Source organism: Tursiops truncatus, chromosome 18 (genome assembly GCF_011762595.2).
Source record: "Tursiops truncatus isolate mTurTru1 chromosome 18, mTurTru1.mat.Y, whole genome shotgun sequence".
NCBI lineage: Eukaryota > Metazoa > Chordata > Mammalia > Artiodactyla > Delphinidae > Tursiops > Tursiops truncatus.
The window spans coordinates 60174680-60189105 of record NC_047051.1 but is presented as its reverse complement, the minus strand read 5'-3'; the positions used below and the strand labels follow the sequence as shown (position 1 = coordinate 60189105).

General features: G+C 38.1%; 1 long non-coding RNA gene across 1 annotated transcript; it reads right to left on the bottom strand.

Annotated features, from left to right (window-relative positions):
- Positions 1–643: 643 nt before the first annotated feature.
- On the bottom strand, positions 644–11438 carry LOC109547623 (uncharacterized). The gene is made up of 3 exons (XR_002173467.3): positions 9919–11438; positions 3007–4686; positions 644–2185 (listed from the first exon to the last, which is right to left on the bottom strand). It is a non-coding gene; the product is annotated as an uncharacterized lncRNA (long non-coding RNA).
- Positions 11439–14426: the final 2988 nt, after the last annotated feature.

The following is a 14426-nucleotide window of genomic DNA, read 5'->3' as shown; positions in this document are numbered from 1 at the left end:
AAGACTGAATATAACTTGGACAAATAGAAAAGAAAGAGAAAGATGTTCCAGGAAATGGGAACAAAATGAAAGAAGATGGAAAAATAGTAATTTGATTTGCCTGTGGGATACTGAGGACAGGAGTCTGGCTAGATTGGAACAGGATGTTGAGAAATAGCAAAAAAAAAAAAAAAAAAAAAAAAGTAAATAATAATAATAGTGAGTAAACAGCCTCAAATGGGGTCAGGATCTGAACTCAAGCAATCTAGCCTCAGAGACTCTGCACTTTCCACCACATTAAATATAACAAGTAGGTCTAAATAGAAAATCAGCACCCCAAAGAGGAAGAGAAAGCAAAAGTGTTAACGTTTTCTGCCAGGATTAAAAAAAAAGAGAGAGAGAAATATTGCTTGCTCATTCATTTATATACCGAATATTCTTGAATATCCATCACATACAAACTTCTGTGCTAGACCAGAAAAATACAAGTGGAGGCAATAAACTTTCTGTCCTCAAGGAATTCACAGCCCAGTCGGGGAGAAAGGCAAGTAAATAGGCACCATTTCATTTTCTGAAAAGACTACCACATCCTTAAGAGGCCAAGCCTTTCTTTACTTGTCTTTCTTCCTTTCTTCTTCCCTCCCTCCCTCCCTCCCTCCCTTCCTTTCTTCCTTCTTGCTTTTCTTTCCTTCTCTTTTCTCAGTACTTGTTTCAACTGGTATATTAAGCTTCAGGAAAGACAATGTATTAACAAAATGTTTAATATAACAAATGCAAAAGCAAGTTTTCAGGCAGTTATTTTTTGTAATGATCTGGTGTAAATTTGAGAACATGACACTTAAGCCGAAATTAGAAAAGATTCTGAAGAGATATTATTATCATTATTATTATTATTAAAGGATAAATGTGATCAGAAGACATTATTTATGTATCACCCAAGTCCTTCATATATGCTGATGCTGTTAGACAACTAGTTTTCTTAAATATTATGCTCTAGTATATAAGTAACATGAATAACACACTAATTTAATCATTAAGAAAAAATTAAAGATATTTACTCTACTAGAGTCAGTAGTAAAGATATGTACTATTGTAGATGTAACCGTTGATTGAACGCTAATATTTATAAACTCAAAAGCATGGCCCATGTTCAAGAATAATATTTGTTCTGAAAGTCTGACAATTTAATATTTAGCTAAGTACAATTAGCAACCATTCCAAAATGATGTTTACCATTTTAGTATCTTGGACGCATATTTGCCTTATATCTCAAACAAATTGGACATCCTCTTATATTTACATGAATATAAAAAAATTCCTGCTGATAGAAACTAAAAGAAAAAAATTATACTATCTTTCAAAGTATGTGGTTTAAAACAATTGTCATCTTATGACCAGTTATTAGATTAAATGTTATTTAAATGGTTTAGTCAAATTCAGTCAAGTACTTGTGTGCATGTGTTTAAGCATCATCACAACAAATTCTAACATTTGCATAAGTTAAATTTAAATTCATGTAAGTTACTGTTATTTTTCCCTTCAGCTTACCATCGGATGAAACAATTAAATGTCAGTGCAATCAGCTCCTGTTTTTTGTCCATGGTGTTTCCACTGATATCATCAAAAAAGAGTTACCCATTTGGTGGTATCAGTATCTTCAAGACATGACTTTGCCGAAGAAAATTTCAGCTGGAAGAAATGTCCTGCTACTCCAAGCACAGATGAGCCCCCAGGGCGTTGGCACTCGTCTGGTTTTGTGGGTGAATGAAGAAGGAAGTACCACATGTCAGTGGAACACTAGATCACAAGTTGGCATGTCAACAGCTAAATGGGGCCTTGAATTACTACCTTTCAAGAGGTTTTGTTGTAACAAGAAATATAATATATGTGCCAATTTCCAAAAGACAAGTCTTCACATATTTAAATAAACCTTTTGCAGGAGTTTTACTGTTAGGTGGAGAAAAACAACCCAAATTCCAGGTCAGTTTGATGGGGAAGAGTTGATTCATGGATTTTGGGTCATTTGACAGATATTTTCAGTCACATGAATAAGGTAAATCCTTGGATTGGAGGCCTTGAAGTGACATTGTAGATACTGATGAAAAGTCGCTTAGCTTATCTTTAGACACAAGTTGCCACTCTGGAAAAGGGATACTGAAAGCAGACACCTTCATCGATGGTCCAGTACTGGAGAAAATTCTTCAGACTATGAATGATAATAAGAGAGGTCAGGAAATTTCACTCCAAACGGGAATCTGCAAGCACCTATAAGCCCTGCAAACCACGTTTGAAGATGTCTTCTGCACAATCATAAGGATTCCTAACTTGCCAAAGAGGATCAGATCAAAAACCACTCCACCGTGTTGAGTTTGAATTCAAGCCAAGCACCAGCAGCCTTCTTCTTGAATTTACTTTATACCTTATTTATCTGATAATTTTTTAAATTCACTTTCAATTTGTGAAAAATTGAGAGGAAGGTATAGTTCTTTGGTCAAAGAATAACATTACAACATTGGTCAAAACTCTTTTTGTGGCAAGTGACGACTCAAACTAGCTTAAGTAAAAATGTAAATTTAGTTGGCCTGTATAAGTAAGATTTTTTTCACGGTAAATCTTCATGGATCTGGGATTAAAATGATACAGGCTTGCACTATCTTTCTTTTTTTCCACACTGTGGGGAAAAAATGGCCACCCACAACTTAGTAACCCCAACTGAAAGATGAAGCTCTTCCCCTATAGCTATGAAAGTAGAGTCTCATGGACTTTGGGGTCAAATGCTACTTTTACCCAACATTCTCACTGAGACTGACTCAGGTGTCCACTTTTATGTCTAAAGATAGGTGGAGTAACTCATTCCCCACAGGAAAATGGACTTCTCTCACCAGTAACAGAGTAGGATACATAGAGAACTATTCACGGTCCACCGAGGAAAAACACACTTATTACCCCACAGAGGCCAACTGGGTGTGTTGAACAAGCATGATGTAAGGATTGTGATCACAGTGACCATTAAGTTATGTCTCTTACCTTGCTTTCAAAATTTATTCGGTTCAGGTAATCTTTCCTTATGGCGAAAGAATACTTGAGCAGATTCATGGTTTTTGTGGTCACTCACTCACAGAAAATAAAAGTTCTTCAGTTTCTGGTAGTGGTAAGCACAGTTTCAATTTAAAAAGTAGAATGCCCAGTACAAATTATGAAACAAAATTTTAAATTTTATTCAGTATCAAACATTCTTTTTATCCTAAACTGGGACCTGCTTTCTCTGGAGACATGTCATGGGAAGTGGCAGTGGAGGGTAGTGGGGGGACAGAGGAGAGTGTCCTTCTGCTCTTGGCCTCCACCCCTTCTCTGCAGGATCTCTCTCTCCCACAGCGACCTTGACCCAGGCGGTCAGATGAATTTCACCTCCAGATGGCCTTCTACCATTCTCTCCACACTCTTATCCCTGTATGTGTTCATCTTCCTCCTTTTCCTGCTGAGGTTTTCTGGCCCTTACACAACAAGATCCATGATATCCTACACATGTCTGACATCTGGCTCATCTGTGCAAAACCACAACATAACTTGGTCTCTCCTGACCAGTACACATGCCAACAACTCTTCAGTAAAGTCTCTTACCCAAACTCCACTTTACCTTGACCCCTTTTGATACTCCTTAAGGAACAGGTCTTTAGAGCCATTTCCTTTCTAATTCTGCATACATCTGCTTCTTGCGGGCAGACAATTTTAACTGCTTTGTTCACTGCTCTATCTCCAGCACTTACAATAACAAGTGGTTCATTATAAGCACTCCACGTTGAATAAATCAATATGAAGTTGAGATCTGTCCTCCTCTCAGTTAACCTGACACTGATTACTGGTACCTTTGTCAAAACGGAGACAGGAAAGTCCCGCTTATAACATCATTTTAGACGTACACAAATAATTCCCACATTTCCTCTATGTAATAGAGTAAATACAATTATCCCACCTACAACTGAAAATGCACTTACACTTCCCCAGAGGCAGAGAACACAAAATCAAATCTAGCTACTAAGTAAAATGGTATGTCCAGGATCTCTTGAGAAGCACGTTTTTCCTGTCCAATGTGATGTATCATATCTGGCAACATTTGACTAAATTGTAAGTTTAATCACCCTATGTTCTGTTTTATCTACTGTTGAGTCACAAACCACTCCAAAACGTAGCGGCTTAAAACAATAATGTTTATTTTGCTCTGCAGTTTAGCAAGGGCTTGGTGGGGAAATGCCATCTTTGCCCCTCTTGGAGTTAGCTGAAATGGCTTACAGGCTGATGGCTGGAATCATCTGAGGACTCAGGTACCCATATTTGGTTGACACTGACTTTCAGCTGAGATGGTGGCTGGGATACTGACACATGGATTCTTCCCCTGGGTAATTACCTTCCTCAAAGTATCCTGGTTTGGTTCCAAGGGCAAGTGTCTCAAGAAGACCAGGCAGAAGCTGTACTCCTACCAGGAGGCAGCCTCAAAACTCACAGAGTCAGTTTTCCCACGGTCACAGGCTCTCCCAGATTCAAAGCGAGAAAACACAGACCCTCTCCACATCTCAACAGACATGTCAAAATTGCACCGTACTAAGAGCATGGAGGCTGGGATATACATTATTGTGCTCACCTTTAAAAACGTGCTCTTCTCCATCTCAAACTACCAAGTATAATGATGAAGGCAGGCAGCATCACCACCTTCGGAAAAAGAGCAAAAGTGAGACAGCAAATAGTGACGCTTTATACCATCTCCCGTGGCCAGGAAGGCCAAGGCCCACAGTCCTGATCATTGTTCCTCAGGCTGCCGATCTTATGCTCCTCTACAGCCGTGCCTGGAGGGGCTTAGGGAATGTCTCTATCTTTGACAGCTCTCTTTTTGTTAGTGATGGTTCTGAAGCTCTGGGAAAACACAATTAAGGGAATTAATCATAACAGTATTTTCAGGATCCAGGCTTGTCTTGAATTACCTAAAATCTGAGGTGCTGGTCAAGTATATTTCTCTTAGTCCCACCAGTTAGAATGCTGTTCTAGGGTCTGATCACCTCAGATACACTCACTACCTTTTTGTTCCTCTCAAACCCAATGGGCTACTGTGTGACCTGCCTTTTGTTAGAAGGAAGAAAGTAGGGTATTCCTCCCTCTGCCTTGGTTGGCATCTCTGGCCGATCTCCTTAATAGTCCCAACCCCTGAGTTTCAGGAACACTTCATCCTCCTTCTGTCCTGTAAGGAGATGGTACTCCCTGCTGTTGCTCACCCCTGGGTTGACACATCATCCACTTGACTTCTCTAAACCATTCTATCACCTAACCAATTCCACTATTACATGTTCTTTGTTTCAAATATTAAAAGTACTTCAGTATCATTTAAGCCACTGTTATTCTGACTCTCTGTTTCAGCAGCTAAATCTACAAATTTTTACAAGTCGAATTAAATCTATGGAGTGTTCTCTATCTAAATGGTGACCTCTCCCATTTTAAAGTTTATTATTCCTTTCAGAGAAGTATTTACTGAACATTTATTAAAGGCTATATATTTGATACATCATTCAATTCTCACAATTCAGTAAAGTTGGAGGATCACCCTGCTCTTATAGTGGCAAAACCTGAGACTCAAGATAAGTAGCTTATCCAGTGTCTGACTCTTTATTATTCTTTTTTTTTTTTTTCTTTTGCGGTACGCGGGGCTCTCACTGTTGTGGCCTCTCCCGTTGCGGAGCACAGGCTCCGGACGCGCAGGCTCAGCGGCCATGGCTCACGGGCCCAGCCGCTCCGCGGCATGTGGGATCTTCCCGGACCCAGGCACGAATCCGTGTCCCCTGCATCGGCAGGCGGACTCTCAACCGCTGCGCCACCAGGGAAGCCCTGACTCTTTATTATTCTTAATGCTACACTACACCACTGCATATTTTATTTTCTATCATTGGTCTTTACCCTGATTTGAGATTAGCCATTTGATGCTTAGTAATACATTTTAGTGTTTTAGTGAGCACCTCCAAATCAGACATTTGTGTTCTTAATAAGTACCTTTTCATCTATACTTTGATAAATCAAAGTTTTGGCTGAGAATTAGCTACTATAAGAATCTAATTAATAATCAGATGTGGAGAGGAGGATAAGGCATTTCAGGATAGGTGGACATGACAAAATCACCAATGATTACTTTCATTTTTTACTTCTTGCCTACTAATCTCCTAGATCCTAAAAAATACATTTTCTGTAGGAAAAAAATCATAAATTAGTATTAAAATAATCCTGTTACTTCGCATACATAGTAGGCTTGACACGAGTTACAAAGAAATCATATTGAGTTAACACAATGTCATCATTATAACCTATTGTCAGCTACTATACTGTCACAAAAGTGCTTCACCATAAAGTGATGGTTTAGTTGAAGCTACATTTGCAATGAAAATGATGACTAGTATCTAAACTTATTTGGTGTCACCTTGAAACATGTTTGCAAGCCCAGGAATACACTTCTTTCATGTATATTTTATTACATGTAGACTAACTTAGTGACAATTTGAGTTTTTCTGAGTTTCTTTTGGAAAAAAATGTTTTAAAAACGACTCGGGTGTAGACAGAAGTCAAAGAAGTCTGTAAAGCTGAGCGTGTAAGTGACAAAAGCCTCAAAGGCGGGCAGTTTTCTAAGATGTCCCCCTATATTCCCTGTCCTTGGTGTACACACCCTGCGCAATCTCCAGGACTGTGAATTGAATGTGTTTCACTCCTGAGATTAGGTTATGTTATATGAGGTCATTAACTTTGAGATGGGGAGATTATCTTGGAGGGTCTGACCTAATCATATGAGCCCTTTAAAGCAGAGAAGTTGCTCTGGCTGCTCACAGAAGAGGAAGTTAGAGAAAGTCAAAGGGTCATTCTCCATTGTTGAGATGGAGGGGAACTCGTGGTAAGGAACCGGGACCAGCCTCTAAAAGTTCAGAGCCACAGCCAGCAAGGAAACAGAAACTTCAGTTTTACAAGACCAAAGAGGTGTATTCTGCCAATAACAAGAATGAGCTAGGAAAAGCCTAGCTCCACATGAGAACATGGTTGGCTGACACCCTGATTTTAGCCTGAGCAGAACCCAGCCGCGCTGTGCGAGGCTTCTGACCTATACAACTGGAAGCTAATAAATGGGTGTTGTTATAAACTGCTAAGTTTGTGGGAATCTGTTATACAGCAATAGAAAAGAAGGTGGCCTGAGAGCTAGCTTTCAGCACACTCGGAAAACATGGGGTTGATGGAACATGGAGGGACGAATTTGCACAGCCTTCCTCTACGTGGCCATGCTAGGGCTCCCCACTGTACTCAGAACAACTGGAGTGGGTTTATGGAGTACTGAAGTTTCATTACTCAGCTGTAGTCCATCAAAAGCATGTATGGTGTCCCAGCTTACCAAGCACATTTGATCTGGGCAAAACTCCAAGAATTAAACTGGGTTGAAGCTTGACTCCATCCAGCATTTTGGTCCATAACCACATTTGTAAGCTGATGGTAATCCAACACATTGGGTGATAGAAAACCCCTGTTATAAATACGCTGTCTCCAAATCCAAACGCACTGCCCTTTAGAAACACGCGTCATAGTCAATGAGAACGGTGCACTGAATTTGTAATCTTTCTTATTGCTTTATTATCCAATGAACATAATTTGGATTTCTGAGAGTTCTTGCCTGCAAACTGGCAATTTACAGATATGCACAAATACAATCACCAAAACCTAAACTATTGTTCAGGGTTGTGCTGACAATTATTTTCTTACCTCAAAGATAATTGTAAAGTATGTTATTCAATTGTTCTGGGCAAATGAAATATTCCTGAAAAGCTGGACATAAACAAGTTTCTTCTAGTAACATAATTGCTACTGAACATATTTAATTTTAGAGATACAATTCATTGGCAGCCCTTATCTCTTTAACTATGGCGAATGTGAAGCCAGAGCAGCTCAGTTAGGGAGTGAAGTTACCCTTATTAATAACACCAGCTGTTCTATGTCACACTTCTCTATAAAATGTGTTCTAAATTTTATTGGTTTGCTCAACAGTTTTAGTATCTTCAAGTGATGGAATTATTATTATTACCTATTATTATGCTGGCTGATTAGGGCATGGATACACTTTTACCACAATGACATTTTAAGTCTAGCAGATTTTTGTATTTTACTTATGCCCTGAATACTAGAAGAATTTTATATACATTAACCAAAGTGTGATATGTGGGCCATGTGAGATGACTTTAGACAGCACACCTAAAAATAATTTTACTTAGGTAGTTAGAAAATAATATTATGTGCTGAGAATAATATTTATGGCAAGTAAAACCCTGATGCTGATTTTTTAAATTAAATATATTTAAGTAAAAATGACTGAATATGATAAAATAATAAGGTAAATATTATTTTTGTGTTATATGGCTATGGCAAAAATTTTGAAAGTGGCTCAAAATGATTAAAATTTGGGAAATACTACATCATTTCTAAACTTTTTACCTCTATTTGATTTTCAGTTTTGAAATTAGTTATACCCCTTTACTTTCTCACAATATATTTTCAAAAGCATCAAGATAGTGTTAGCAATTACGTTCATTTATTTTGGAAAATGAAGGCATTTATTTTTAATTATTTGAATATTTTTACTAAATGACTCACAAAATACTTTCTCTTAAAGTTTCTAGATTCAAACTTCTGTGAGTCTTGTGATGCATGTTTAAAATCCAATCAGAAAAACAGATTTATTTATTCATGAAGTAAATAATGAAAGTATTTACTTATTTATTTATTTATTTATTTATGAAGCTCTGCTTCATATAAGAGTTTGAGTTTTGAGATAAGTACATTTGAATTTAGTCAATGAAAGAACTGATCATCAATAGTAAATCACTTTTACAGTGACTGTTTCTGTGTGTATGTTTTAAAGTTTTCATATATATGTAAATATTTACGTACTTTAAAAACATATTTTAGTGTATTATATTAAATGATCTTCATACATGTATATGTATACATATATATATTTACTTGTTATAAATTACATAACTGAAACCTGATCAGTATTTGTGATTTGATAACAGAAATCACAGATAATGTTTTGTTAATCATCATCTTGTGTTCAGGATAAAACAGAACCAAGTCACTTAGTGCTTTTGAGAATGAACAAAAATACTACTTTGTTATGAAATATTCTGCGTACCTCCAAAATAAATTAGAATTCTCCCATCCCACCCCTAGGGCCTCTAAATTATCTGAATCCTCCCCAGATCATCAGCAATGAAAATGGATGATGTTTTATATTGTGGTCTGCCTCATTTAGTGTTAGTTACTACAGCTATTGCCTCTGTCTCTATCTTGCTGTGTGATTAACACTAAAAGCAATCTTAAGTTGGAGAAACAGATTCTTCTTATTCTTCTTATTTAGGTGCACCTTGGAATGCATTATAATTACATACTACAGGGAACTTATGCTGAACACAATTTTACATTTACATCATGGGCTCTGCCTGCAAGCAGTGACAGTAAGGAGTAATGAGATGAAACAAAGGTTGCTGCAAACTCTTCTTTGCAAAAATGGGAGGGGTAGACTCAAGGGAAAGAAATACTGCAAAATTTCCATGTCAGATGGAAGGAAAATAATACACTTAATTTGAAAGGAATATAAGATTGTGTTAGTTAGGGAGCAGTCTCAGCTGATACAACAAAGAGACCTACATCAGCTCACAAAAGCAACAAAATATTTTAAAATTTTTCTCTCACATATCAGTCCAGAAGTAAGCAGGAGATTCTGCTTCATAAGGACATTCAGGAACTCAGGTTTCCTATGTAGGGCTCTTTAAAACCCTTGAGTTTCCGCTTAACCACATCTTCAGAACTGGCTCACCAGCACTGTGTCTTTACTTAAGACCAAGGGAAAGAGAGAGGGGAGCAGACACTTACTTGTGTTAAGAGCAAGACTGTTACATGTATCACTTCTCTTCATACTTCATCGTCAAGAACCCAGTCTTACATACCTACAAAGGAGAATGCGAGTATAGAGTCTCTGGCTGGGGTACTCACCAAAAATTCAAGGAGTTATATTATTAAAAGGAAAATGGATAAAGAATCCTGGAAAACAGAAGTTTCTGTCCTCGGCCTCTAGCTCCCACATATTCACATGCACCAATCTTCCCACGCAGAAAACACAGAGCCTCCCCAAGGAATGCAACTTCAAGTGCATCTAGTTATTGTTCCTAGTTCAAAATCTAGGGTTGCCTAGTGATGTTTATTTCTCTCCAGTTGATCTAAAGGTGGATCTTCAAGGACCAGCAGTTCATTATCTAATACACGAGTTGCACTACCATACATCTTGATACAGGATAAAGAGCTGCAGTAAAAACTACCATTCTGAAAATGACAAGTGGGAAACATAGTAATCACTGTGATATTCCTGTTTGGCAGGAACTGAGAAGTCTTCCTTCCCAGACAAGAAAGTAAACTCTTTGGTTAGGCTCTGATTCTGATCTCTGGAATCTCTAGAAAGAACTTGTTTGTCTGCTGCTCTCATGGCCACTGGTCTTACCCTCTGGGAGAGTCATTCTTTTCCATTATCTGGAAAAGATATCAGTGGTATCATCCTGTATCAGTCTGGGTCCAATCAGGAGAGAGAAACCATGTGGTAATTTGAGCAAGGAAAGTTTAATATGAAGAATTACTAACTAAACAGGGGTTTGGAAGAACGAGGGATTGGCTAGTAAAAAGTAAAGAAACTCTAAAGAACATAGGAATAGCAAATGTAAGGAAAAACCACTACCCTGTGACTAAGATAGGGCCCCAAGGAAGAAACCCCCAAAGCACTGAGATCTCAAACTTGTTAAAAGGGTCAGCGTGGCTCACTGAACGCCAGAGAAGTCACTGTAGGGTTACGTCAGGGGAATTTATCAGTAATCCACTCTCTGGAGAGCCAGGGATGGCTATTCAGGGGGTAGGGTCCGGCCATGGGTATTCCACTATGCCACTGCCTGAGGAGGCTGCTGCCTCAGTTGCTGCTGTTACACACTGAGGGAGGTGGGCAATGGAGAAGAGCCCACCGGGTGAGTGCACCAGAACCAGGAAAGAAAACCCCTTCCTCCTACAATCTGTCTCCAGACCCTTCTACTGACAAAGCTTAACATAGTGTCAGTTGGCAGGCTCCATCAGAGGGCAAGCTCTATTTTTGCAGAACAGGCAATGATGGGTGAATCTGGAGCTGAAAGGCATAAGTTGATAACTGGCACACATCTGAAGTGAGTTGTTGAGTGTATGCCCTTCTTGATGACTGCACAACTTCTGCAGTACAGGTTCCAGGTGGGGATTTCTGGAGACAGGTACCGAGTTTGTGATTTTTCTGGCAAACTGTTTCCCCCAAAACATAGTAGGCTCCTGGTCTACCTGGTTCCAGTTATGTCCATATAAATGCAGTCCCAGTCAAAGATCATATCTGGTTATAATTCTTAAGCTTTCATAGTCATTTGTTTTCCAGTTGTTGTGTTCAGTCTATCCAACTTTCTCTTAATTTAGTAGTGATTACCTAGAGCCATCTAAAAAAATACTTAGGTGGGAATGGAATGCTCTTAATCCATTATTGTAGGGCTGGCTTCCACTTTCTGGCTAACATATATGGAGGCTCTTGAGAAATGATCTGAAGGATAATATTGTCTCCTGTGATCTGGAGTACTAAAGACATTAACTTTGCCAAACCTGGGAGTACCCAAATACTGTCAAGTTCGTCAACTAAGGTTTTATACTACAGAATGAGAACGACTCACTTGGAACTATATTCCCTTTCACTTCTGCTTACAAAGTGTCTAATTCTTACCTGACAATCATTTTCCAGCCTGCCCTATCTGCTTCTTTACTATCCACTTCCCAATCAATAAGCCATAAGCACATTTTAAAAGTATTTATTAAAGCAGCACCCTATTTCTAGGTAATAACATCTGCATTAATTGGAGTACAGCTTGAACTATCATAACATCATGGCTCAAACAACAGATAAATCTGTATTTCTCTCTAGAAGTAGGCAGCTGTTTAGGATAGGTATACTGGTTATCTCTCATGTACAAAGAGACTAACCAACCACTTGGGAGACAAACTGATCACCTTGAATCAACCTTAAATTCTGAAGGGAGCAACAATTTGTCCTTACTGGAACAGACACTTCTTCCAGATACCAGTTTGCTGTCTCTGCCCACAGTTCCACCATCACCTGAAGACTTACAGAATACCTGATTCAATATGATAGTATATCACTCAGACCAAGAAACCTGCTTTACAACAAAGAAATTGGGGCCACTGACACACTGTCTGCTGCTGGTCTTAAATATTTCTCCTCACCCAGAAACCTAATAATAATGATAATAATAGTAATAAAAGGAATAGATAAGCACCAGATCAGGGATGATCACTGCTAAGTTGGAGTGCTCCAAGCATGAAGTATGTGCACTAAATCAATGGCCAGTGTATTAGGTATTAGGGTTCTCCAGAGAAACATAACCAATCAGATATATATATATATATACACACACACACACATACACATATATACGTATATGTTATTTATTATTTTTATTTTTTTAGTATCAATGTAACATTTATTCCCTAAAATTCCTTTATTGTTTCTCTTTCTTTTGAGATATAATTGACTTTGTATAAGTTTAAGATGTACATTTGATTTGATATCCTTATGTATTGCTAAATGATTACCACCTTAGAATTAGCTAATACTTTCATCACACCACATAATTACCATTTCATTTTTTGTGCTAAGAACATTTAAGACCTACTCTCTCAGCAACTTTCAAGTGTATAATATAGCATATTAACTATAATCATCATGCTGTATATTAGAGTCTCAGAAATCATTTATCTTATAACTAGAAGTTTTTACCCTTTGACCAATATCTCCCTGTTTCCCCCAACTCCCAGTCCCTGGTAACCACCATGCTACTCTCTCTTTCTGTAAGTTTGCCTTTTTTAAAATCTACATAAAAGTGATATCACACAGTATTTGTCTTTCTCTGATTTATTTCACATAATGCCCTTAAGGTCCATACATGTTGTAGAAAATGTGAGGATTTCCTTTTTCTCTCATGGCTGAATAATATTCCATTTCGTAAATGTACGACATCTTCTATATCCATTCATCTATTGATGGACACTTAGATTTTTTTCACATCTTTGCTATTGTGAATAATGCTGCAATGAGCATAGAAAAAGGAGATTTATGATAGGAATTTGCTTGTATGGTTATGGAGACAAACAAGTCCCACAGTCTGCCATCTGTAAGCTGGAGAACAAGGTAACCTGTTAAGAGTAATTCAGTCCTAAGTCCTGAGAACCAGGAGCTCCGATGTCCGAGGGTGGAAAGAGATGGACATCCCACCTCAAGAAGAGAGAGAGAGCGCTCACTCTTTCTTTGCCTTTTTGTTTCATTTGGACTTACAATAGATTGGATGATGCCTGCTCACATTGGTGAGGGAGGATCTTCTTTACTCAGTCTACTGAATCAAATGTTAATCTCTTCCAAAAACACCCTCAGAGACAAACCCAGAAATAATGTATTACCAGATGTCTGGCCATCCCTTATCCACGCCTAGCTGACACATAATATTAACCATCATAGCCAATACACAGTTATGTGCCCACAGAGCTAGAAGACATACTGCTCAGAACCAAGGGGCGAAATGAGAATTGGCTTCAAGCCATTACTCCCTGTGACTTATTTGCAGAATTTGTGCTTCTTGACTTTGAGACTTTGAGTCTGCCGTATTTGAAGTCCATGTTTGGAAGGAGAGTGGGTGGGAAGTGTTTCTACTTGGAGGACCTAAAAAATACACTGAACTTGATGCTACAAAAACTATCTGGTAACTTTGGGCTCCTTAGTGCAGGGAACAAGTTGGGGGGGGAATTATTTATTTATTTACTTACTTATAAACCTCATGGTAATCACAAATCAAAAGTCTAAAATAGATCTACACACAAAAAAGAGAAAGGAATCCAAACCTAACACTAATATACTCATCAAATCACAAGGGAAGAAATCAAAAGAAGAACGGGTAAGAACTACAAAAACAACCCCAAAACAATGAACAAAATGGCAATAAGTACATACCTATCCATAATTACCTTCAATGTAAATGGACTAAATGCTCCAAACAAAAGACATAGAGTGGCTGAATGGATATAAAAACAAGGCCCAAAGGAAATTAGAACACTCCCTAACACCATACACAAAAATAAACTCAAAATGGATTAGAGACCTAAATGTAAGACCAGACACTATAAAACTCTGTGAGGAAAACATAGGAAGAACACTCTTGGACATAAATCACAGCAAGATCTTTTTTGATCCACCTCCTAGAGTAATGGAAATAAAAACAAAAATAAACAAATGGGACCTAATAAAACTTAAAAGCTTTTGCACTGCA